Below are 5,520 nucleotides of genomic sequence, written 5' to 3' on the forward strand. Positions count from 1 at the left end.
CAGCCCAGCTCTGCTGGGGAAGCCACCAAGCAGCTGTGAGGAGGCTTCGGGGACAGAGGGTCCCAACCGCTGTCCCCCACCTTGCTGCCACCTCTGGCTGGGGCTGTCCCTCTTGGGCCGCAGGCTGCCCACTCCCACCGCGGGGACGTCCCTCACAACGTGGGGGCCACAGCCCCAGGCGAGCTGCAGGGGGCCCGGCTCCGCCCCAGAGGGCAGCTCAGGAGACAGAGCCTGCCCTGCACCCAAGGGAGACCGACAACAAACAAGATAAAACATAACGTGGCAGACTGCGTTAAGTTCTACGGAGAAAAAAGCAGGAGCAGGAAGCGGGGAAAGGGAGGCTGCTGTGTTGCCCAGGGAGCCAGGAGAGGCGCGGGGTGTAGGCGGCGTTCGGGCAAGAGCTGAGAGCAATGAGGGAGGGCCCCGTGGAGCTCTGGAGAGGGCAGCCGGGGGCACGGGGCAAAGGCCCAGGCAGAGGAGGCCTGGCGCATCGGAGGCACCGCGGGAGGGAGGCCGGCGGCCTGGGCGGAAGAGGGGAGTGAAGGCGGCAACAGGGCCAAACTGCGGGCCCGGCGGACCAGGGTGAGGAGGGTCCAGACCCCAAGACCCTAGAGGCCACGCCAAGTGAAACGTGCCTGGCGCTGCAGGGCTGAAGGCTAATCAGGGGCTGGACCAGGGTCCCCAGGGCGCCCACAGCCTCACGCGGCCTTTGCAGCTGCCACTTCAGCAGCTGGGCAGGAAGCCTCGAGATGCAGAACATCGGTGGGGCGAGAGGAGGAAGTGCGTTGGGGAGGGGGTAGAGCTGACACACTAGGAGGGGGAGGCTCTCTTCTCCCGTAGAACCCTCGCCTACCCTCGCTGGGCCTCAGTTTCCCACCTGTCCAAGGGAAGGCTGGACTGGATGGCAGGTACCAAGGCTCTGGCATCGCAGAGGCTCACATGCCCTCCTCCACGGAGCCCTGCCTTTCCGCACCCCACCTCTGTTGAGACTCCCCCAAAGGCACACACAGAGGTTCACATTTCCACTCTCCCAACCTGGGTGCTCTCGGAAGCCTCCCCCCCGGCGCTCTGATCCCACTTCACAGATGATCGACTGAGACCCAAGAGAAGAGGTGACTGGGCCACAGTCAGACCCCCGGCCTCACTCACCCTAGCTGTCTGCCCTAAAGTCTCCCCCGAAAGAATGAGAGAAGGGGCCAGGTCAAGGGCCAGGTCTCTCTCCATTTACTCAACACCCATTTATTAGGCACCTTCTGTATGCCAGACACTGCACTGGGGCCACAGCTGAGCAGCGGGCCACAGGGCCTCCACCCCAGGAGCTCACAGCCCCACCACAGCCCCCAGTGAGGCCTCAGCAGCAGAGAAAACAGCCCAGACACAGACCCCCCAATTATTTACTGAGCACCTACTACATGCCAGGCCTTAACCAGGTCCCGGGGACACAGCAACCTGGGATCTGGGACGGCAGGCAGGCACCAGGGCCCGTAGGGGACCAGCCCTGGGCGGGTAGGGGGGAAGCCCCCACAGACAGCCTGGCACACGGATGCATTCTGCGCAGGCCGTCTGTGGGATGCAGGAAGGTGGGCTCTGGGTCCGAGCCGCGTTCCAGTCTCTCCCAGAGCCTCCCTGGGCCTCACGGAGCTACTGCCATCCCCTGCACTAGCAGACCATTAGGAAATTAAATCAGCTGGCAGAGTGCTGGGCCCTCAGCCAGTGCCCAGCGAGGGCTCCAGTTCTGCCCTCGGCCCCAGATCCTCTGGAAAACCCTCCTGCCTAGCCAGCCCCACCCCCACCCCCAGCCCCAGCCCCACGGCTCCTCTGAAGCCTCCGGGCCTCCTGCCCTGCCTGCGGCCCAGTTTCAGGCTGGCTTTCTTTCATCTCTGGCCTTCCCCTGGCTGCCTCCCTGCCACACGGCCAACTGCCCTGGAGCAGCCATCCCGTGGACCGAGCCCACACCTCGCACACCTTCCGAGCGGCCAGCCAGCCTCTACCCCTCTTGCTGCCCACGAGCTGCCTCTCTCCCAGCCTCTCCTCCATGCCGGCCGAGACAGGGCTCCAGCTGCAGCCCCGGGGCAGGGGCAGGTGTGCCCAGGCGTCACTCACAGCAAAAGCCCCAGCAGGGACCCAGCAACAGGCGCCAGTTGCACCTGTCGGAGGGACGGCCCAGCCCGAGCTGGGAGCAGTGAGCCTGAGAGTGGACACCAGGCGGGCCCCGAGGGGGGCTCCAGCAGCCTCCGGCCTGGAGCCAGACAAGGGCCACAGAGGTTGCTGGGAGTGACAGTGCAGTTGCTTCCACCCTAGACGCTGTGCCAAGGCCTCCTGGTGCCGGGCCTGGTGCTGCCAGCTGTGGCCCAGGGCACCGGAGGCCTCGCCCGGCCAGAGGAAACTGCCCACAGGCAGAGCTGGTCCCAATGCTGCATAACCGCAGGGCGCTGCTGTCAGTTAGTGTTGTTACTGTTACCGCCGCTGTCACTATTATTTCACTGCCTCAGGGCCACCAGTGCTACCTTGTCCTGCTCTGGGCAGACTTGAGAGGAGGGACACCATGGCCCTGGGGCAGGAAACCTGGCAGGGCAGCCCTCTGGCCTGGAGAGAGCTAGGTGGAGGTTTCCGCTCAAAGGCCTGACTTGCTGTGTGGCTTTGGGCAAGATCCTGCCCCTCTCTGGGCACCCTGCCCCCTCACAGCACAGCACAGTTCACTGAACATCCTTCCACCGGGCACACACCTCGAGGAGGGGTCTCCTCCTAAGCAATCTGAAGGCTGACGGGGGTCTGACATGGCAATTGGGCATGGGAGGGGGGTCCAGGGATAGACCGACAAACTTAGGCTCTGCCCCTTTGCCCGAGGGAAGGTCCATCCCCTTCAGGGCTGGGAGGGGGCTCTGCTGTGCCCTCATCTGGAGAGGGGGGCACAAGGAGGGAGTCCGGGACTGGAAATTCAGGTCTGCCAGGTGAGTGCCGACACCCAGCATCTATAGAGTGCCCAGTACACGCGCTCAGCGGCACACCCTTAGAGAGGAGGGACCTCCCCTGTTGTCCAGCACGCTGGAGGCCCCTTCTTGTCCCCAGGGGTGCCCAAGCAAGCCCCTGCCCCCTGGCACCCTGCTCTCCCTCAGGGGTCTGGGGCCCACATGATCGGAGCCCTTCCGAGGCCCGCTCCTGGAGCTGCCGACGCCCGGCCCCCTGGCTGGAGGGGAGGGGCCGCCAGAAGGCTGAGGGGCAGATCACGCTGAGGAGTTTCTCTGGGGGGTCCCAGCGCGCCGGTGAGGGCGCTCTTCTCACGACGGGGGTGGGGAGGAGCTGGCCGCAAACTGACCACACGCCCCCGCCGCTCCTCGGGCTCTGCCCTCCCTGGCGCTCTCCAGCCCCGCGGTGGCGGTCCAGGGCGGAGACCTGCGATGACGGGCTGCAGAGGCTGAGGTCCGAGTGGGGCGGCAGCCGGGCCTGGCCGTCCTCGGCACCTAGGGAGCGGGCGAGGGGTAGGCTGGAGGCTACCGCCTCCTGGGTTCGCGCCTTCGAGGAGGCGGCTGCTGATTTCAGCGGCGTGTGGGCGCCTCTGCGCTCCCCGGAGACGGAGCCTGCGAACCCGGGCTCCGCGACGCGGATATGGGGGGCTGGAGGTCCCCAGCACTTTATTCCAGGCTCCGTCCTGGGCACGGGGAGCAGAGAAGAACGGAGCAAAGGTCCCAGGCAGTGCAGGGCTCCCGGATGAAGAGCTGCTGGGGAAACGGGGAGCAGGGTGGCCCCGGTCTCAGCAGATCCAGGCCACGGGGAGGCAGGAGAACCTCCCAGAACCAAAGACCACCTCCAAAGAGACACTTCCCTGTGACCTCCAGTCCTGAACACAGGTTTTAAAATGTTCACATGACATGTGCACACTCCATCGGAACAGGCAGCACAGACACCCACTGGGGCCTCAAATCCCATCTGAAGCCCCGCAAGAACTCCCCACCCAGTTGCCGCTGGTTCCCCCGCCCCGCGCCCCTCCCCGCGCCCCAGGACATCCAGAGCAGACGTCAGCACTGTGAGGGGACCCCGGCCCTGAAACCCGCGGGGCCTCTCAGCCAAGCGACCACCCCTGAGCGATCAAGGCCGACTTGTACAAGCGAAAAAAGGTGCGGCTGGACTCCTCGGCTGGCTCACTCGCCAGAGGACCACACCGTTTCCAGAATATCTTTACTCCAATAGAGCGCAGGAGGTGGGAAAGACCGACGACTCCAAGGACCCGCAGCCCTTGGGCCTGGGGGCATTTTCCGGGCCGCCCGTAGTCCGCGCCCCTCTTGGCACCCCCGCCCCGGTCGGGGGGTCTCCGGGGAAGGTCACTCGTAAGACTGACACCGCCTGCGGAAGCGCCTCCCCACGCTCCCTCCCGAGCCCCCTCGTGCGAGGCGTTCAGAGGGGGACCGAGGGCGCCTCAAAGTTTCCCGGAGCGCCCCCAAGACGAAGGTTAGCAAGGAGCAAAGTTCCCTGGCGGCGGTGGCTGGAGACATGGCAGAGGAGAAAAGCTCGCAGTCAGCATTTCCTGCTAACGCTCACCAGGGAGGGGGAAGAAAAAGAAAAAAAGAGAAAAGCAGAAAACGGGAGGTCGAACAGACCCCGCCGCCCCACCTTCCCAATTGCTGCACCTCCTCGTGCTCGCTCGGCCGGGAGGGGGGCCCGCGAGGAGCTGGAGCCGGGTCCCCCGGCGCTTACCTCGGTCAGTGCCCCGGGCGCGGCGCGCTCCGCGTCCTCCGAGCTCCGGGCGGCCGTTCCTGGCCCCGGCAGCCGCCGCGCTGCCTGCATCGCCGCCGCCGCCTCAGGGCAGCCCCCGGGGGCGCTCCATGCTGAGGGGAGCGTCGGTGCTGGGCGCCAATCGCCCCGGTCCGGTCGCGGGGCGGGGGCGCGCGCCTGGACGGCGCCCCCGGTCGCGGGGCGCACGCTCCGGTCGGCGCGGCTGGCGTCCGTCCCTCAGTCCCGCGGCGCGTGCGGCCGACCCACCCCCTCCCCCGCCGGCTGTTATCTGATCCCGGGCTGGGCCGGGCGCGCTCCCCCACGCCCAGGCGCCCCGCGTCTCCACGCCCGCTCCGGCCCCTCCGGCCCGTCGCCCTCGCCCTCGGCTGCCGTTCCCGGGAAGGCGGTGGCAGCGGCAAGGCCCGGAGAAGGCGGGGAGAGCGGAATGGAGGGCGAGGAGGCGGCGGGAAGCTGAGGCTCGGCGCGCACCCAGCTCCGCGCCCGGCTGTCACCAGAACCCAGCTCGGCAACAACTCTAACTCTCCGCGGAGAGAACGCCCGCCCCGCGTCGCGCCGCCGCTGCCCCCGCCCACCCAGCCCAGGCCTGGCCCGGCGTCCCCGGCCCCGGCCCCCCTCCACACACAGACACACGGCCAGCCACTTGCGCACTGGAGCGCGCGCGCGCGTGCACACACACACACACACACACACACACACACACACACACACACAGAGGCATGTCCGCCCAGAGACCCACACAGGTGCATGGCGAGCGCACACACAGGAAAGGAAATCTTGCACACACACGTG

General features: G+C 67.2%; 1 protein-coding gene across 1 annotated transcript in view; it reads right to left on the minus strand.

Moving 5' to 3' along the window:
* The window catches only part of KCNJ12 (potassium inwardly rectifying channel subfamily J member 12), a 34,656-nt gene extending 29,894 nt beyond the window's left edge, over window positions 1-4,762 (minus strand). Inside the window, exon 1 of the mRNA XM_007448359.1 lies at window positions 4,693-4,762. The gene's annotated coding sequence lies outside the window, so the exon portion shown is untranslated. The remainder of the gene's footprint in view (window positions 1-4,692) is intronic.
* Between the last annotated feature and the right edge of the window lie 758 nt (window positions 4,763-5,520).

The sequence above is a fragment of the Lipotes vexillifer genome, unplaced genomic scaffold (genome assembly GCF_000442215.2).
Source record: "Lipotes vexillifer unplaced genomic scaffold, Lipotes_vexillifer_v1.1 scaffold533, whole genome shotgun sequence".
Taxonomy (NCBI): domain Eukaryota; kingdom Metazoa; phylum Chordata; class Mammalia; order Artiodactyla; family Lipotidae; genus Lipotes; species Lipotes vexillifer.